The sequence below is a fragment of the Equus caballus genome, chromosome 1 (genome assembly GCF_041296265.1).
Source record: "Equus caballus isolate H_3958 breed thoroughbred chromosome 1, TB-T2T, whole genome shotgun sequence".
Lineage (NCBI taxonomy): Eukaryota > Metazoa > Chordata > Mammalia > Perissodactyla > Equidae > Equus > Equus caballus.
In genome coordinates, this window is record NC_091684.1 from 151,202,991 (window position 1) to 151,224,277 (window position 21,287).

Genomic DNA, 21,287 nt, shown 5'->3' on the forward strand with positions numbered 1-21,287 from the left:
CAGAAGTTTTTAATTTTGATGTAGTCCAATTTATCTATTTTTTTATTTTGTTGCCTCTGCTTTTGGTGTCATATGTAAGAAATCATTGCCAAGTTCAATGTCAAGAAGCTTTTCCCTGTGTTTTCTTCTGAGTTTTATAGTTTTAGCTCTTACGTTTAGATCTTTGATCTGTTTTGAGTTAATTTTTGTATGTGGTGTAAAGTTAGAGTCTAACTTGGTTCTCTGCGGTTATACTTTTACACTTTGGTTTAATGATGCAGAAGCACACCACCTCAAAAGTGGGGGCAGGGCTCTCCAGTCAGTTATACTCTTGGCAACTGCTTTCCGTGGGAAACTTGCCTTAATGCTTCCTCCTGTGGGCAGTTGTTTCTGATCTCGTTTTTCCCCAAAGAGTCTTTCTAAGTTTTAAGAAGGTAAGAGAAGTTGTTAAATAATATTTATTAATTATTAAATGGTAATTATTTATAACTTTTAGTTTAGATTCTTAAACATCTTATTATGAAATGTTTTCAAACATACACAAAGAGGATAGTAAAACAAACCCCCAGGCACACAGCTTCAACAAACGTCAGCATTTTGCACATCTTGATTCATCTGTTCCCTTTCCCAACTTTTTCCTTTCTAGAGTATTTTAAGGCAAATCCCAATCATTTTGTCATTTTGCTCATATTTATATGTTTAATGTAAATATATAGATTTCTTTTTAAAATATTTTTATTTATTTTTTTATTAAGTTCATAATAGTTTACACCAATATGAGATTTCACTTGTACATATTTCTTGTCTGTCACCTCACAAGTGCTCCTCTTCACCTCCTGTGCCCATCCTCCACCCCCCTTCCCCTGGTAACCACCGAACTGTTTTCTTTGCCCATGTATTTGTTTATATTCCACATATGAGTGAAATCATCGGGTGTTTGTCTTTCTCAGACTGGCTTATTTTGCTTAGCATAATTCCCTCTAGGTCTTTCCATGGTATTGCAAATGGGATGAATTTGTCTTTTTTTTTCACTGAGTAATATTCCATTGTGTGTGTGTATATATATATATATATATATATATATGTACTGCATCTTCTTTATCCAATCATCAGTCGATGGACACTTGGGTTGCTTCCATGTCTTGGCTATTGTGAGTAGTGCTGCAGTGATCATAGGGGTGCATATGTTACTTTGGATTGTTGATTTCACAGTGCTTGGGTAGATACCCAGTAGTGGGATAGCTGGGTCATATGGTAGTTCTATTTTTAGTTTTTTGAGGAATCTCCATATTGTTTTCCATAGTGGCTGCACCAGTTTGCATTCCCACCATCGGTGTATGAGGGTTCCCTTCTCTCCACACCCTCTCTGACACTTGTTATTTTTAGTCTTAGTGATTATAGCCATTTTAACAGGCGTAAGTTGGTATCTTAGTGTAGTTTTGACTTGCATTTCCCTGATGATTAGTGATGTTGAACATCTTTTCATGTGTTTATTGGCCATCTGTATATCTTCTTTGGAAAAATGTCTGTTCATCTCCTCTGCCCATTTTTTTATCAGGTTGTTTGCTTTTTATTGTTCAGTTGTGTGAGTTCCTTATATATTTTGGAGATTAACCCCTTGTCAGATATACGGTTTGCAAATATTTTTCCCAATTGGTGAGCTGTCTCTTTGTTTTGTTTCTAGTTTCTTTTGCCTTGCAGAAGCTCTTTAGTCTGATGAATTCCCACTTGTTTATTTTTTCTTTTGTTTCTCTTGTCTGAGAGGACATGGTATTTGAAAAGATCCTTTTTAGTTTGAGGTCAAAGAGTGTACTACCAGGGGCTGGCCTGGTGGTGCAGCAGTTAAGTTCTCATGTTCCGTTTCTCGGCAGCCCAGGGTTCGCTGGTTCGGATCCCGGGTGTGGACATGGCACCACTTGGCAAAAGCCATGCTGTGGTAGGTGTCCCACATATAAAATAGAGGAAGATTGGCATGGATGTTAGCTCAGGGCTAATCTTCCTCAAAAAAAAAAAAAAGTGTACTACCGGTATTATCTTCCAGGAGTTTTATATCCAGGACGTATCTTCAAGTCTTTGATCCATTTTGAGTTTATTTTTGTGTATGGCATGAGATAGTAGTCTACCTTTATTCTTTTGCATTTGGCTGTCCAGCTTTCCCAACACCATTTATTGAAGAGACTATCTTTTCGCCATTGTATGTTCTTGGCTCCTTTGTCGAAAATTAGCTGTCCGTAGATGTGTGATTTTATTTCTGGGCTTTCAGTTCTGTTCCATTGATCTGTGTGCCTGTTTTTGTACCAATACCATGCCGTTTTGATCACCATGGCTTTGTAGTACATTTTGAAGTCAGGGATTGTGATGGCTCCAGCTTTGTTCTTTTTTCTCAGGATTGCCTTAGCAATTCCGGGTCTTTGGTTGCTCCATGTGAATTTTAGGATTCTTTTCTCTATTTCCATGAAGAATGTCATTGGGATTCTGATAGGGATTGCGTTGGATCTGTAGAATGCTTTGGGTAGTATGGACATTTTAACTATGTTTATTCTTCCAATTCATGAGCAAGGAATCTCTTTATGTCATTATCAATTTCTCTCAGTAATATCTTACAGTTTTCATTGTATAAGTCCTTCACCTCCTTGGTTAAATTTATTCCTAGGTACTTTATTCTTTTAGTTGCGATTGCAAATGGAATTGTAGTCTTGAGTTCTCTTTCGGTAAGTTATTGGAGTATAGAAAAGTAACTGATTTTTGTAGTTGATTCTGTACCCTGCAACTTTACTGTAGTTGTTAATTATTTCTATTAGTTTTCCGATGGATTTTTTGGGGGTTTTCTGTATATAAGATCATGTCATCTGCAAACAGCGAGAGTTTCGCTTCTTCACTCCCTATTTGGATTCCTTTTATTCTTTTCTCTTGCCTAATTGCTCTGGACAAAACCTGTGTTGAGTAAGAGTGGTGACAGTGGGCATCCTTGTCTTGTTCCTGTTTTCAGGGGGATGGTGCTCAGTTTTTGCCCATTGAGTGTGATGTTGGCTGTGGGTTTGTCATATATGGCCTTTATTATGTTGAGGTAATTTTCTTCTATCCCCATTCTGTTGAGAATTTTTATCATAAATGGCTGTTGGATCTTTTCAAATGCTTTCTCTGCTAAATATATAGATTTCTGGTCAAATATGTCTTATGTCAGAATGTGCTTTTCTCTGTATTTATAGTGGAACACTTGTATAATCAATTCATATTGTTTTAAACCCTAGGACTAGGACCAGCAGCAGAATTTTGACATTTCAAATTGCTTCAGAGTTTTATAATTTTGGATATTTGCTTCATGGCATTTCTTTGATTGTATCTATAACTAATAGTACTCCCAAACCTCAGTTATAGCATTGCTCTTTTGGGAAAATATGAACTGCTTTACAGCTCTCCATGTTAGACTGTGGTTTCCAAGAACTCTTATTTACAGTTAGCAGCTACATAAACTGCTATAATGAGAGCTCACAAGAAAGATTACAAAATTACGCTTCTCTTTTTTTACTGTCTCCCTTGGTATTTTGAGTACCAGTAGATATTTTGTGACAAGACGAACCACCTGATCCATTATTCTTTCAACCCCTTAGTTTTTTTAACTGGAGGATTTAATAAAGTTCGGTAAAGTGGGGGACTTTTTGCTATAGAAGAAGTACTATGTGGAAGTTAAGAATTCAAAAACACATGACCATTGAATTGAGAAATAATCGAGCCATCATCCAAGGTTAGAAAGGTTTCTTCTTAGTCTTTGTCTTGCTTGATTGTCCAGTGCTACTGGAGCCCAAAGGTGGGCTCCAGATAGGACTTCCTCAGCAGGCTGTTTGAAGTAGGGCTGTTTGGTAATTGAGGGGTGGAGTAAGGGGGATGGGAGAATGTTGAGAGCTCTTGCTGTACAAGTAAGTTGGTTCCTTCAATCAGGGAGGAATTAAGACTATATACAGGGTGGAAATCCAAGAATGATGGTTAAGGATAATGCAAAATTGAAACCAAGAAAAGCCATAATATAAACCCATTTTAGTGCACTCAGGCATGTTCCATACATGCTTCAGATAAGTAGTTTTATGTCATATAACCTATTTCTCCTCTCTGAGAGCCCCTAAATTTTTAGTATTGAGGTAAAAACTATCACAGAATCTTCTGAAAAAGTATTTAAGAAGCCTTCATGCATAACACAAATACTAATTCATTACTTTCTTAAGAAAGCCCACATTCCCCATGCTGACATTTCAGACTCTGAATGTCTACTTCATCTGCGTGCCTAAAGGGGTGTATCTTTGTGGGGAATCTTCCACAGAGTCTTGATCATGAGCATCTGATGACTCCAAGGGGGCATGACAGTGGTCAGGCGTGCACACTTGGCCTTTAGAATCAGCCCCACTTCTCTTAGCCTTTCAGTGAAGCGACAAGGGAGAAAGTGTAATTCTGGTTTTCTTTTTAACATCATTGTTATTTTTCTCTGCCTGTGTATTATTCCCTTTTTTCTCTTCTTTTTGAAGAATTTTACCTAAGTTACTATTTGAAAAAAATCTCCCAAAGGCTTTCCTTTCTTTGTTTTCAACTGGAAAAGACTCTCATGATTTATTAATGGGTCCAATCTCTTTAAAAATGTGAAGAAAATAAAACTATTAATTATAGAAGGATGGCCTCTCTGAGGCCATCTGACATTTGAGCTGAAGTTTGAATAAGAAAGCTCCTACTGGGGCCGGCCTCCTGGCCAAGTGGTTAAGTTTGCGCGCTCCACTTCGGCGGCGCAGGGTTTCACAGGTTCGGATCCTGGGTGCGGACATGGCATCACTCATCAGGCCATGCTGAGGCAGCGTCCCACATGCCACAATAGAAGGACCCACAACTGAAATATACAACTATGTACTGGGGGGATTTGGGGAGAAAAAGCAGAAAAAACAAAAAGGAAGATTGGCAGCAGTGTTTGCTCAGGTGCCAATCTTTAAGAAAGCTCCTACTAGCACAGTGGAATGGAGGCAGGATGAAAGTTGGGGCTAGACATTCTTGGGTCAACTCCTGGCTCCACTTAACTAACTGTGACGTCTTGGCCAAGCTTCCTTACCTCAACCAAAACAGGAATGGTAATGCCTAATGATATGGCTGTGCAGGTTAAAATAGACCATGGTTCTTTGACCTGCTTTTGACAGTTGATCAGGAAGAGAGGCCTGAACCTGGCAAGCAGAGAACAGACTGTGCTGTCATCTTCCTTGTTCCACTCCCCCACCTTGCAAAGTTTAACACAGAACCTTGTTCACAGGAGGAACTCACTGAGTATATATTGAATTAAAATTTTGTTTGAAAATGAATAGGGAAAATATAGAAGAGGAATGTGATTTAAACAATTTATAAAAATAATTTACCATGGAAATGTGGTAGAACTCTGTCCACCTGACTACTTGTTTATGGTGATAATTGGCAACTTGAAATAATTTTATATGGTTGCTTAATGCCAGGCTCTTGACATCATTTCTGAGGGTCAGCCTAAAGGATTTGCATGGTGTTTTCAAGAGGACAACATTCCGAGCTGACAGGTTGGTTTGCTTCTTGTTATAGGAAAGATTTAAGAAATTTAATTATTTAGCATTACCGTAATGCTAAAAAACAGGGCAACAATCTTTATTCTTGTCTTCTCTGTTAAAGTTGTGGGGCTTTTTCTACCAAAAGTTTAGTTTTGCTTTTTTTTTAATAGTTCACCCACTCCACTTCCTGGCGGTGGTGTGTAAAATTATGTTTGTGTAGTAGAAACATATATAGTTAGCATCCCTGAAAGAGGTTACTTAATAAACCTAAAAAAAGAAAAAGTGTAAAGATTATGCTGATTTATGTTTTTATTTCATTTCAATAACATTGGTCAGTACTACCTAGGGTAAGAATTTCTAAAAAGAGACCTTGTTATTGAGAATTCAGTATCTCATGATCTAATCAGAGGTTTCATGTAGAGGTCAACTGACTTCTTTTAAACAGGGTACTTAACTCATGTGACAGAAAACTTGAACTCTCTAGGAGTCCGCTTAATTCCAGTAGTATTTGTGAATGTGCTCTTATTTTGTTCAAATTCAATACCCAAAATGTTTTTTGACATTTAAATGATTCATCATCTGACCATTTTTTCACGTAGTGAATGCTTGTATTCTCTTTTAAAGATTAGTGTTCTATCATTTACAGATCCTTAATAGAGGAGGAGTAATTTAAAGTATTAGGAACTTCTGTGTCAGTTGAAGACTGATTAAAAGTGAAGATCATTTTTAGTGACTTAGGTACTTCATAGCTGTGAGAAGCTCTGTAATTATTCAACTCAGACTCTCTGTTTATTGCAGTCACTCAAAAGAACAGACAGTTTGTTCAATTAAAAAAAGACAATATTAAGCCAGAAAATATTTGGAAGAATAAGGAAATATCTGCAATTTTTGGTTCTGTCTATAAAGTTGGTTTATTAATTTAGGAACATAAAAATGCACTCTGTATTTTTTTTTTAATCTTTTTAAATTTAAAAAAATTTTTTTTATTTTTTCCTTTTTCTCCCCAAAGCCCCCCGGTACATAGTTGTATATTCTTCGTTGTGGGTCCTTCTAGTTGTGATACGTGGGACGCTGCCTCGGCGTGGTTTGATGAGCAGTGTCATGTCCGCACCCAGGATTCAAACCAACGAAACACTGGGCCGCCTGCAGAGGAGCGTGCGAACTTAACCACTCGGCCACGGGGCCAGCCCTGCACTCTGTATTCTATGGCATCTCATATAATGATTGTTTTGGAATATTTAGGTCTGCAAAAGCCTATGAAAACTGAAACAGTGGTCAGGGTTAAAGTTTATCTCCTGCCCTGTCTTTTTCTGCTAATAAAAAGAACTAGGCGGGTAAAATATTTTTCTCCTCTTTCCTCCCCAGGTTTTGGAACAGATCCGCATTCTTATTTTTTAAAAAATGGATGTGTGAGTGAGTGTGTGTGTGTGAGTGTGTATGTTTGTGTGTTCTACTGTAGCTATCCAACTAGCCAAGGCCTCTTGTTTTCCAGTTCTTTGCATTCTAATTCAACTATACTTTTGAGAAAAATGTAATATGTGAAATCAAGGCAGATTTATAAAATATTCAACTTCCTACAATTGTCATAGAATACTTTTGATTCTGCTTGTATCTAGTCGTTGAGTGAATCTGGCCACTTTAATTTTTCTTAAAATGGGGCTTCAAAGATTAGTTACCTTTTTCCCTGGCCCACTTGTTCGTGTGTTGGAGCTCAGCAATTCCAGTGTATACTAACACATCTTTGAGGAGAGAGAAAGAATGTGGTCTCTCTAGTTCTGACTGACTGCCTAGGGAGATTTCCAGGCTACACCAGATGCTGCCTGATTGGGAGAGGGCTGCTTGCAATTGCTTTAAGAAGGGATTTAGGACTGCCAGAAGCTCATTTCTGTAGTGTGACGTTAGCTGTCAGATCAGACTGTTTTTCCGAATCACTGTGTTGTAATGGTAAAAGTTGAAGAATAACAGTTAGGTCTATGATAAGGGTGTGGACACAGCCATAAGTTAGGGAGAAGGTTCATCTAGCTTGGGAAGGGACCCTTGAATCCTTGCCCCTGTGTCTTTTAAGGTCTCATTTGCTCAATTAAAATGCCTTCAGAACCTAGGATATTGGTGAGTGGGAGACAGATGTTTTTCTAAACTGGGATTGGAATGGGTGGGGAAGGAATGCTGAGTGCTGAGAATGGATTTTTCAGGAATGTCTAGGTGTGTCTTGACTGCTAAAGGCCTTACCCACATACTTTTTTCATTGCGAATTCTCTACTACCACCCAGATGTCATTTTTTCCATCCCCTACTTCTGAGACTTCTGCCAAGGCATTACCGCCATTGGTATATCATAAATGAATTCACAGTCCTTGCCATACCTATAGTCCCTTCTAAGGGTAACTGTCCCCTGCTCCAGGACTCCTGCTGAGGAACCACATGACCCAGCCCCTCTGGCCAAGCCGAGCAGACTAGTGGAGGCCCTGACACGAGGATGGCTCACTCACAGGCTGGCAACGGTCTCATGATGTTGCCCAGTCTCGAAAGTTCTGTCTAAACAGAGGCAGTAGTATTTAACTGAGCCATTCAGATATTCTGTTTTGGAAATTGCAGCTGAAGGAGTATAGAAAAGAGTGATGTAGACACATGGACAATAACGACCCTGTAAGTGGTGCTACATCAGAAAGGCCACAAATCCCTACTGCTGACCTTCCTGGGCCCGCCTTGGACTCAGCACTTTGCTTCAGTTTTTGTCTTTGTGAGACTCAGTCCTTCTCTGGTTCCTTATTCTTTTGTTTCCCCTGTATTCTTAATATGTATGTGCCCTTCCTATCTTTCACTTGAATGAGCCTAAGTGAGTCTCAGCCCCTTGTAATCATAGGAGCCCGATCATAGGCCCTTAAATGCCTGGAGGAGCAAAAACAGGTACTTGGTCCAGAGGTGTCAGGTGTCAGAGTCACAATTCAGGGCCAGGAGATTAGGAACCTGGGCATCAGGCTCCTAGCCTTGAGCTGCTTCAACTTCTATAGTGTTGGACCAGTTTCACTTTTTCTTTTTTTTAAAGATTTTACAGTTTAGAGCAATTTTAGCTTCACAGCACAATTGAGCATGAAGTAGAGTTCCCGTATAACCCTGTTCCTCCACATGCACACCCTCACTTTTTATTTAAAAAGAAAACCAACACTATGAATAGAAAATCAATGTTAGAGATATCAAAAGGATAAACTTCACCTTGTTGAGTTGTTTTTGGTGTGAGTATGATGACAAGTTTTTAGAATTTATGATAGGTAGTTATCATATCTGCATCCCTTGTTAGCCTCATTGCTTCTATTTTCTTATACTTATTGAAAACTGCTCTGGCCCAGAGTTCCCGTGTGTTTCAGTATGGAATTGTTACAGTACGGGGCATGTTGACTTCCTTTTCTCCCAGCTCTGGGCCCTCTTCCCTCTTCTGCAGCAGCAAAGGACTCAAGCCCCCTCACAAGAAACAACCACCAGGAATATAAGTTCACCTCCTTCCCAGTTCAGAGTTTCCTCCATATGATGCCACGAGGAAAGAGAGGAAGAGTCCCAGAAACTTTCTCTGTATGATCTCAGCCTCTGTCTTCTGTAGCGACCACACCCCAACTCTTCTCTGTGGTCAAAAGAATATCAAAACTGTTGGCCACTTCCTCTTTATTATTACTGCGTCTCCTGGTATCCTGCTGAATGAGCCATATTCTTGCTGACAGTGTCATGCTCTCATAATTCTACTAATGCATTATATTCCATTTCTACTAACAAAATGAATGTACAAAACATGCCCAACATGTGTAACCACATGCTCATACCTTTTCCTTGATGAAAGCAGTAGGCAGTTCTTTCATCAACAAGTATTTATTGAACACCTACTATGTGCCAGGCATTTCATGATCCGAGTTCTGGGTATCTCTCTGGTTTCCTCTCATTCCTTGCTATAGTGATTTTAAACTGCTTGTTATTCCTTACACGTATTTCATTCTGTTTTCTCTTCATGCCTTTACTCATGTTGTCTCTGTCTGGAACAGGCTTCCCCCATTTGCCTGGCTAACTCCTACTCATCCTTCTAGTCCCTGTTCAGGTACTGCCTACTTCAAGAAGCCACTGTGTGCTCCATTCCTTTACCCAAGCTGGGTAACATTTGCCTCTGCTGGGTTCTCATGGTGCCTTGTGCATACCTCCACTACCACACTTACCTTATCATACTGACTGTATCTCTTTGTGTCCATCTCATACGCAGACGCTTGACAGGAGGGACAACGTGTGACTCATTTTTTGTTCCTGCAGTTCTTAGAACAGTGCGTGGAATAGAATATACGTAATAAACACTTGTGGAACCAAACAGAGTCAGTCATGGTATAATGTCAGATAGAAAATTTTGTAGAATCTCTAAGGCAATCCATGGTTGCGTTAAACATTTTTCATTGCTAGAGACCATTTACCCAAATCTCCAGCAAGGACGTCCCTAGCATCCATTGCAGCAATATGTCAGTCATGAGCTATAAGGACACCACTTGGTTGTTTTTTTTTTTTTAAAGATTTTAAAATTTTTTCCTTTTTCTCCCCAAAGCCCCCCGGTGCATAGTTGTATGTTCTTTGTTGTGGGTCCTTCTAGTTGTGGCACATGGGACGCTGCCTCAGCGTGGTTTGATGAGCAGTGCCATGTCCACGCCCAGGGTTCGAACCAACGAAACACTGGGCCGCCTGCAGCGGAGCGCGCGAACTTAACCACTCGGCCACAGGGCCAGCCCCACCACCTGGTTTTTATTACAGAGGCTGACCAGGATTTTGGCAGTGTGGATAAATGTGTTGAATCTAGTGCTAGTCCTGACCTCTGAAGTCATTCAGTGGGCTTTATTACGAAGACTTAATACACTAAGTATGTATAGTGTGGTCTGGCACACGACCAAATGTCATGGCTCTTGCAGACCCTTCAGAACCCCAAGTGGATGGGTATAAGGAAACCCAAGCTGCCAGTGCAGATGCTGTATCCCAGGACCTGGAGCTGCACTTGGTATAGAGTCAGTACTCAGTAAATACTTGTTGAATGAGCACGTTTCGATAAATGGATTTAGTTATATGTGAAGGACGTTATTGTTTGGCACTTTGTAGCTCTGTAGATTTTGATTGTGCTGGAAGCGCAGCTAAGAGTTGAGACTAGGGGGAGATGATGCTAAGGAAAGTGTTTTCTCGTGGGACTCCTCAGTACAGCACAGTCTCCAATGATAACTCTGTCTGCTAGGGAAAAAGAGTGTGGGAAACTGAGCTGTGCAATAATGAAGTGGAATTTTAGTTGAGTCTTTTTTGCTTTCCTTGTGCTTTCTGTGCAGCTGTACAATTTCTTACAGATGTATTAGGTCTGACTCAGAGGAGAGGGGGAGAAGGGGAAGGGGAGAGGGAGAGCCTCAGGACTTGGGGCTTAGGGCCTCCTGGGTCTGGTGCTGGGTCTAGTCTGAGCCAGCCTTGCAGTCTAGATGTGTTGCCCTTGGAGCTTTAAGTTGACTTGTGAATGAGATCTTTGGACCAGGTCATCTTTAAGCTCTCTTCTGGTTCCGAAATTTCACTCTTTGTGAGGTTTGAAATAGTTAGGAGTTTTCCTAAATTCTGCCAATGTTTCCTGGGTAGGTTAAAAGCTAAATATAAATAGATCAAATTGTGGATGATGCAGTTGTGATTCTTTGAGTTTTAGCTAAAAACTATGCAGTTTTTTGACAATCAAATTTCCATGGTGATTAGTACTAAGTTCTTATTTCTTCCTTCACCCATGAAGCAAAATTAAAGGAACCAAGTTCTTTTCCTGTCATAATCACTATTAATTTCTAGAACCAACACTGGGATTGATATGAAAAGACAGACCTCATTTATATAAAATGACAAATTTGAAGAAAGTAGGTAACTTTTTTTTAAAGGCTTTATTTTTTTTAGATCAGTTTGGGGTTCACAGAAAAATTGAGGGGGCGATGCAGAGATTTCCCATATACCCTCCTTGCCCCACACATGCATAGCCTTCCTCATGATCAATATTCCCCCACCAAAGTGGTACATTTCTTACAATTGATGAGCCTACATTGGCACATTATAATCGCCTAAAGTCCACCATTTACATTATGATTCACTCTTAGTGTTGTATATTCTCTGGGTTTGGATAAATGTATAATGGCATGTAGCCATCATTATTGTAGAGTTTTTTCACTGCCCTAAAAATCCTCTGTGTTCTACCTATTGATGTCTCCCCTACCCTAACCCTGGCAACCACTGATCTTTTTGTTGTCTTTAAAGTTTTCCCTTTTCCAGAGTGTCATATAGTTGGAGTCATACAGTATGTAGGCTTTCCACATTGGCTTCTTTCACTTGGTAATATGCATTTAAGTTTCCTCCATGTCTTTTCATGGTTTGATAGCTCATTTCTTTTTAGTGTTGAATAATATTCTGTTGTCTGAATGCACCACAGTTTATTTATCCGTTCACCTACTGAAGGACATTTTGTTTGCTTCCAGATTTAGGCAATTATGAATAAAGCTGCTATAAACATCTGTGTGCAGATTTTTGTGTGGACATAAGTTTTCAGTTTCTTTGGGTAAATGTCAAGGAGTACGATTGCAGGATCTTATGGTAAGAGTATGTTTGGTTTTGTAAGAAACCACAAGACTGTCTTCCAAAGTGGCTGTACCATTTTACATTCCCGCCAGCAGTGAATGAGAGTTCCTGTTGCTCCACTCCGTCCCCAGCGTTTGATGTCATCAGTGTTCTGGATTTTGGCCATCCTAATAGGCGTATAGTGGTGTGTCATTGATGTTTCAATTTGCGTTCCTCTGATGATGTATGATGTGGAGCATCTTTTCATATGCTTATTTGCCATTTGTATATCTTCTTTGGTGAGGTGTCTGTTAAGGGTTTTTTGCCTATTTTATTAATCAGGTTGGTTGTTTTCTTATTGTTGAGTTTTGGAGTTCTTTTTATTTTTTTATTTTTTATTTTTTTTATTTTTTTTATTTTTTTAAAGATTTTATTTTTTTCCTTTTTCTCCCCAAAGCCCCCCGGTACATAGTTGTGCATTCTTCGTTGTGGGTTCTTCTAGTTGTGGCATGTGGGACGCTGCCTCAGCGTGGTCTGATGAGCAGTGCCATGTCCGCGCCCAGGATTCGAACCAACGAAACACTGGGCCGCCTGCAGCAGAGCGCGCGAACTTAACCACTCAGCCACGGGGCCAGCCCCTTGGAGTTCTTTTTATATTTTGGATAACTGTCCTTTATCAGATGTGTCTTTTGCAAATATTTTCTCCTCATCTGTGACTTGTCTTCTCATTCTCTTGACATTATCTTTCACAGAGCAGAAGTTTTAAATTTAATGAAGTCCAGCTTATCAATTCTTTCTTTCGTGGATCGTGTCTTTGGTGTTATATCTAAAAAGGCAACACTATATACCCAAGGTCATCTAGGTTTTCTTTTGTATTATCTTCTGAGTTTTATAGTTTTGTATTTTACATTTAGGTCTAGGATCCACTTTGAGTTAAATTTTTTTTTTTTTTTTAAAGATTTTATTATTTCCTTTTTCTCCCCAACGCCCCCCGGTACATAGTTGTATAGTCTTCGTTGTGGATTCTTCTAGTTGGGATATGTGGGACGCTGCCTCAGCGTGGCTTGATGAGCAGTGCCATGTCCGCGCCCAGGATTCGAACCAGTGAAACACTGGGCCGCCTGCAGGGGAGCACGCGAACTTAACCACTCGGCCATGGGGCCAGCCCCTAAATTTTTTTTTTTTGAGGAAGATTAGCCCTGAGTTAACTGCTGCCAGTCCTCCTCTTTTTGCTGAGGAAGACTTGCCCTGAGCTAACATCCTCCTCTACTTTATATGTGTGATGCCTACCACAGCATGGCTTGCCAGGCAGTGCCATGTCTGCACCCGGGATCCGAACTGGCAAACCCCGAGCTGCCAAAGCGGAACATGCAAACTTAACCGCTGTGCCACCGGGCCGGCCCCTGAGTTAATTTTTTTGAAGGGTGTAAAGTGTATGTCTGGATTCATTTTTTTGCATGTGGATATCCAGTTATTACAGCACCACTTATTAAAAAGATTGTCTTTGCTCCATTGTATTGCCTTTGCTCTTTTGTCAAAGGTCATTTAACCATGTTTATGTAGATCTATTTCTGGCCTCTCTGTTCTCTTCCACTGATCTGTTTGTCTGTTCTTTCACCAATACCACAGTGTCTTGATTCCTGTAGCTTTATAGTAAGTCTTGAAGTCAGTCAGTCTGTCCTCTAGTGTTGTTGTTCTTCAATATTGTGTTGGCTATCCTGATCTTTTGCCTCTCCATATAAACTTTCGAATCAGTTTGTCAATATCCACAAAATAGCTTACTGGGATTTTGACTGGGATTGCATTGAATCTGTAAACCAAGTTGGGAAGAACTGACATCTTCACAATATGGAGTCTTTCTAATCATGAATGTGGAATATGTATCCATTTTTTAGTCCTTTTTTGATTTCATTCATCAGAGCTTTCCTCATATAAATCTTGTACATATTTTGTTAGGTTTATACCTAAATATTTCATTTTTGGGCGATGCTAATGTAAAGGGTATTGTGTTTTTAATTTCAAATTCCACTTGTTCATTGCTTGGGTAACTTTTTCTTTTTTAAAGATTGGTGCCTGAGCTAGCACCTATTGCCAATCTCCTTTTTGTGTGTGTGTGCTTTTTCTCCCCAAATCTCCCCAGTACATAGTTGTATGTTTTAGTTGTGGGTCTTTCTTGTTGTGGCATGTGGGACGCCACCTCAGTGTGCCCTAATGAGTGGTACCATGTCCGCACCCAGGATCCGAACCAGCGAAACCCTGGGCCACTGAAGTGGAGCATGAGAACTTAAGTACTTGTCCATGGGGCCGGCCCCTGGGTAACTTTTTATGTAGTATGTTTAATATAATATCCATAATCATATATATGTGTACATATACCATTCATTCATGTGCCAGGCACTGTTCTAGTTGGTAGAGATGCAACAGTGAGCAAACATTGACAGGTTGGAACTTACTAGGAGGAGAGAGCAATGTCGTGTCATAATTGTGCTAAGCACCCAGAAGGGGAGTTCATAGTGCTGTGAGGGCTGATCAATAGGGCTGCTTCTCAGAAAGAGTGAAGGCCAAGTTAAGGTTTGAAAGAAGCCTAGTTGTTAGTGAGGGGAGGGGAGGAGAGTTCCAAGCAGAGGTCAAGATTGTGAGAAGTCCTGTGGTGGGGATTCTGGCACCTTGGAGGAACTGAAAAGGACCAATGAGGTTGGAACACAAAAATATGAGGCGGGGTCGGAGAGAACGGGCTGGAGAGGAGGGCAGAGGCCAGTGACTTTGTAGGCCACGGTTGGGCCGGGATGTGGGGATTGGGTTAGAGGAGACAGTGTATGGTTAGAACAGTCACTTTCAGAGACCTCTTTACATAATCTTCAGTTCCATCACAGGTGCAAACAGATGGCTTTCTTTCACAGCTCTCTCCTGCAAAGAAACAGTTTTCATTTCTTCAGGAGTGCACACACAGACTAATGGAGAAGAGCAAAGAGCAAAGTTGAGGTGGAGACCAGGGCAGGGCCAGGCCCACTGTCTAGCTCTTTTCTCCATTCCCTAAAGAGGTGTCACAGAGGGTGTCACTCATTTATGACTGGGCAAAAGAATAACTGTTCAGATGCCATAGTCCTTCAGCTTTGTATGCAAAGAGTAGAAACCATTAATGAAAATCTGTGATTGCCAAGCCTCTATATTGTATGAATGTGTGAATATATATTGAACAAAAATAGAATCATAAAGTGATGCTTTTTGTAACTCCCCTTTGTCAATTAATAGTGTCTTTCTATGTCAGTACATATAGATTGCCTTATTCTTTTTTAGTATTCCATTGTATAGATGTACCATAATCTATTAACTATATATTACTATAGTTATATTAACTTTTGTATATGTATATATACACACTGTATATTAATCTTTGTGTCATTTCTAAATTTTCACTTTTACAAACAATGCTGTGGGACATTTCTGGGAATAATTATTTGTATTTTTTAGTATCTCATGGGAAAAATTCCTACATATAGACTTTCTGAGTCAAGGATATGCATATTTTTTAAACTTTTGATTTTATTATAAAAATAATATTTATCAAAATGTGAAATATAGAAATACATAAAGTACAAAATTGAAAGTCTGCCCTCTTCCTGGTTTGGTGTGCATCCGTGAAATATACATTTTACATTATAGAAGAAATTACCAAACTGCTGTCTAAAAAGGTTATGCCTGTTTATCTGATCATCAATATATGAAAATGCCTGATTGTTCACTTTCTTCCCAATACATGTTATTATCTACTCTTTAAATCTTTTCAAATCCAATGCACAAAATTTTAATATTGTATTTTAAATTTGCATTTCTTCAATTATTAGTGAGATTGGACATCTTTAATGTTTTTTAGTTGTGCTTCTGTGAGTTTCCTATTGTTTCCTTTTCCCTGTTTTGCTACTGGGTTGTTTATCTTTTTCTTATTAACTTGTAAGAGTTCTTTATACATTAAGGGAATTAGTTTTTTACAAATTTTTTTGGCCAATTTGTATTTTGACTTTGTTTATGATGTTTTTTGCCACCCAGAAGTTTTTAAGTTTTCTTTAACAGCTTTTGAGCCAGCCTTTCTTCCAAATAGAGGATCTGGGTCAACTTTTATAGCTACTTTTCCCAGCTAAAACTCAGCTCAAAGGACACTTAAAAAAAAAAAAAAAAAAAGGGTGGGGGCTGGCCCCGTGGCCGAGTGGTTAAGTTCGCGCGCTCCGCTGCAGGCGGCCCAGTGTTTCGTTGGTTCGAATCCTGGGCGCGGACATGGCACTGCTCATCAAGCCATGCTGAGGCAGCGTCCCACATGCCACAACTAGAAGAACCCACAACGAAGAATACACAACTATGTACCGGGGGGACTTTGGGGAGAAAAAGGAAAAAATAAAATCTTTAAAAAACAAAAAAAAAAAATGGTGAATGGGATAATGAAGCAGCCTGGAGCCCAGAGGTAAACACTTCAATTAAGAAGCAGCCGGGAGAGTTCTTTCCCTTAAGGTGACTCAGTCAGCCAACAGGGTGACTTACTTATTTGCTCTCTCAAAGCCAGCTCATTGCAGGGTCCCCACTCCCTTGGCCCTGCCCCCAACCTTACGCCCAGGCCTCTAGCTCCCATCATTCATGAGGCAATACCAGCTGAACTGCCCTCCCAGCCCCTGCCCTTAGAAGAAGCTGACTCCCAGTCCCTCCAGTACAAAGCCCTTTTGCCTAATAGGAATGACATTTTGGAAGCTGTTATGTGTATATTGGATAAGTCCTGTCTGCAGACAAAGTGTGAGGCGACAGTAGTATACATATCACTTGGGAGAGAACAACTAATCACAAGTAGAAGTTGTACATGTTTTGCTTTTGATTATGATTAAAGAATTGCCCATTAGAACTAGGCTCTTAGAAACATCTGGTCACTCGTTACCCGCTTACAAGCCTTTGATGAATCCCCATCTTCTGCAGGATAAAGGCCAAACTGCCTAACGTGGTGGCCTGTGAGGTCGTTCACAGCCTGGTCCTAGTCTGTCTTTTCAGCTGACTAAACACTACGCTAAGCACTGTCATTCCACACATGCATGGTAAGTAGTATACCTACTACTTACCAGGCATTGTTCTAGGTTCTGGAATTAATCGTGGTCCCTGTTCTTATAGCGCTTTCAGGCTAGTTGGGGAGATAGATAATTCCAAGTAAACAAAGCAACTTATATGGTGGCCAGGGAGGACTTTTCTGAGAAGAAGACATCGAAACTGAGCCCTGAAGAGTGAGAGGGAACCAGCCGTAAGAAGAGTTGTGGGGTGAGGGGAGGATGCTCTGCACAAAGGCACAGTAACAGCCTTGAAGTCGGAAAGAGCTCGGGGTCTTCTAGGAACAAGAGAAGACTGGTACAGCCATGGCTCAGAGGAAGGATGACATTAATATCACCCTGTGAGATGGTGTTAAAGCCCAAGGCAGGGGCCAAATCACACAGTGCACTGTGGAGTATAGTAAGGGAATTCAGATGAAGCACAATGAGGTGCTTAAATCTGGGGTTGGGGTGGGGTAGAGGGGTGACAATACAGTGTAACAGCCTTTAAACTTTACCTCATTTATCTGCATAACAGCTCTCTGACGCAGGTATTATTAGTAACCAGTTTTATGGATGAGGACCCTGAGGAAGGAAGTGGGGTAATTTGCTCAAGGTCACACAGTTAGAAAGTATTGGAGCCACTGGATCTCTCTGACTCCGAAGCCATGCTCTGAACCTCGACTCTGGATTCTAGACTGTCTGACAGCTTTATTTTGTAAGTGAGAAAATGGAAACTCAGATTAAAAATATGCCAGAATGAGTAAGAGGATGTGAGGCATTGTTCAAAAAAATTGGACCCTTCAATCTGAAAGATAAGGAGTGAACTTTTTATCTGGTAAAAGCTCAGAAAGCTATGAAGCACATGAAGAGGGTAACATGGACTTATTCATACATGAATAACAACTCGGGCATCTTTTGAACCTTCAAAGAAGTAATTACAGGTCAAATAAAAGGAAGTACTTTTTACACTGTGGGTAGTGAATAGAAGATACAGATTGAAAATAAAATATATTTAGAGTAGCTTTTATGAAGGCTGTAGAGTGATTTAGCAAAACAGAACTGCTTTTTATATGAAGCATGCTAAAATACCGATGAAATTTTCTGTAATAGAAGCTTAAATAGCTAAGAAAATTAGTAGAAGATGAGTAAGGGTCAGTAACTCTATGTATAATAATAAAAAATGAAAGCAATTTTAGATGTGATAGTTTTGTAATATTTAAAGATTTTAGTTTTTTATTGTATTAGGAAAAAAACGTAAACTCCTGGATTTTTTTTTAAGTGAGAAGCTGCTATAGAAGGACAGAAGGAAATAATATCCTTCCTCAGTCATCACAGACAGAATGAAATTCTTAATTCTGGAGAAATTCATTGTGATCTGCTGTAAGGGTGTGGTCCAGTCAGTGCCTGGACGCCAGCTTAACATCTGAGGAAAAGGCTGAGGCACAAGTTCTTGCACAATCTCTGCTTGCTTGTGCTGCATTTGTCTTTCAAAATACTCTCTCAGCATATACAGTTGGAGTAACTCTTGCTCAAGAACAAGTGGCCTTTACTTCATGAATTATGAGATTTTTACAACCTAAAATAGAGTGACAATTGATTTTGATCTTTCTGTTGTCCCCATTGTCCTGTCAATACTCTCAGTCCCATTGAGAACCCTCAACCACTCAATTTGGAAGATCTTTAACAATTCAGTAGCACGATTTAGCACCTTAGGGCTGTCACAGCTGGGGAAAGAAGAGTGTACTCTTGGTCTCTCTAGAAGTTTGAAAATCGTTGAGTCAGAGATTTCGTAACCTCAATATCTAATTATTTCTGGGTCTTGGTTTTCTAATAAGTGTCTCACCGTAATCAAGGTGCAGGCATGGCCAGCAGCTGGCTTGGGTCCAAAAACCACTTCTGTGATTCTCCTCTTCCTTTAGGATAGCTCTGGGGGCGCCTGCCTCCTTGGTACTCAGCGTGCATCTGGTTGTGCCTTCAATATATCAGATGAACACTGCAGTCTTATATCATTAGCCTAACCTGTTGTATACTGGCATTTAAGAATACTAATGCTACAAAGTAGAAATTGTGGGGTTTGTTCTAACAGTTTTTATGTATGGGAATTCTGTTGATCAAAAGTCTACCCAAGCTATGGGCAGAGGAATAGGTAGCCCAAAAGATCTGAAGACATTTTACTAACCTAGAATCCCTTCATGTTTATGCATGTTCTGTTCATCATCTTTAAAGTAACCTCCTATTGAAAAATCCTGTTTCATGTTGGCAAGCTGGCCACCTGTTTTTAAGCATGGGTGACTGAGTTACTGTTTTTCACTCATTCTTGTAGTTGGTAGCTAATTAAATTATTTCAGTTCTCTTCTGTGGCCTCTGATGTGGCTGGCTTTCTTTCTGTCTATATCTCTCTTTTGTTTTTTTAGTGAGGAAGATTGGCCCTGAGCTAACATCTGTTGCCAGTCTTCCTTTCTTTCTTTCTCCCCAAAGGCCCAGTATATAGTTGTATATTCCAGTTGTAACTCATTGTAGTTCTTCTATGTGGGATGCCGCCACAGCATGGCTTAATGAGCGGTGTGTAGGTCTGGGCCCCGGATCCAAACTCATGAACCCCAGGCTACCAAAAGGGAGCATGTGAACTTAACCACTTGGCCACGGGGCCAGCCCCTGTGACTGGCTTTATGTTTTAGCAAAACATTGCTTTAGATTTCAAATCTGTGGAAGTTCTGTGGCTCCTAAAGACTCATCCATTCATTTATTCATTCATTCTACAAACATCTCTTGAGCATCTACTCTGCTAAGCACTGGGCCAGGTATGGGGGTGATGCCAATGGATAAATCATAGATCTTGTCCTCAAGGAGGTCACAGTCTGGTTAAAGAGACAGACCTGTGAGAAGGTAATAATAATGGAATATGGCAAGTACATAGATGAGATGAAACCCAGATATTCTAGAAAGTCCAAGCAGGAGCCTCTACCTTAACTTATTGGTCAAGGAAGGCTTTCTGGAGGTCATAACACTTAAACTGAGTTTTTTAAATGGGTTATTTTATTTTTAAAATTCTGCCTTATTCAAGAAAGGCTGTAAGTTTCTTTTAGACAAAAGTTTTAAAAGTAGAAGAAAAGAGAAGGAAAAAAATGCAGAAACATAACATAGAGTCAGAGATGTGGGTAAGAATAATGTGTATGATAATGATCTGCTGTATTTACTCAGTTCTGACGTGCAAATTGTTTTTTCATATTAGGAATGCATCTTATTATCGATGGTGTCTTAGAGTTGATGAAATAGGACATTCATTTATTCAGGAGGTAGTTATTAGGCACCTGTTAAAGAGCAGGCACTATGTTTAGCCCTGGGCATTAGTTTTGAGCAAAACAGACATAGTCCCTGTCCTCATTGTTTATTTTATAGTGAAAAAAAGTGAGGGATTATGTGAGAAAGCATAACAGAGGGGCTTAATTTAGATGGAGAAGTTGGGGAGAATCTTTCCAAATAACAGGTGTTCAACCTGAGATTTGAAAGGTAAGTGGGAATCAGTCACAGAATGAGTGAGGCTAAGGGTTCCAGGCCAAGAGAAAGTGTGAGAGAAAGTCTTGAGACTTGAGGTAGCAGGGATTGTTTAAGTAGTTGCGGGAAAACCAGTACAGATGGCCCTTGACAGGGTGGAGAGAGGTGCTAAGCAGTTGGGTAGAGGGGACTATCTTGAGATGAGGCTGGCTCTCTAAAACCTTTTGGAGGCAGGAGCCAAGTAATGCAAAGCTCTAGGGGGTTATGGGAATGTTTTATCCCAAGGTATTAAGGGTTTTAAGCAAGGGTGAGACATCATCAGATTTTCCCATTTCAAAAATATCACTCTGGCTGCTGAATAGAGAATGGGGGAGGGAAAGCTTGATAGAGAGCTATTTCCAGCATCAGGGTGAGAGATGATGGTGATAGGAATGGAGTGGTGGCCGTGGAGGTGGAGAGAGGTGGACCGAAGTTAGGAGAATATCAGAGGTAGTGATACCGAACCTCTTAATCCCAAGTTCATGTGAGTGATGCTCAGTAAGCCAAACACTGAGACATTGGTGCTTGGAGATGGAGAAAGGTTTATTTGAATTGGCCAAAATGAGAAGGCGGGAGCATGGGTCGGCTCAAATCCA

The 21,287-nt window shown here is 40.1% G+C and overlaps 1 protein-coding gene across 5 annotated transcripts in view; it reads left to right on the plus strand.

Annotated features, from left to right (window-relative positions):
• Positions 1 to 21,287, plus strand: part of MYO5A (myosin VA) — a 187,589-nt gene that overhangs the window by 36,088 nt on the left and 130,214 nt on the right. Inside the window, exon 1 of one of the 5 annotated variants that reach the window (XM_070271297.1) lies at positions 14,608 to 14,791. The exons of the other annotated variants lie outside the window; for them this stretch is intronic. The gene's annotated coding sequence lies outside the window, so the exon portion shown is untranslated. Of the gene's footprint in view, positions 1 to 14,607; positions 14,792 to 21,287 lie in introns of those variants that run through there. 5 annotated transcript variants of the gene reach the window in all.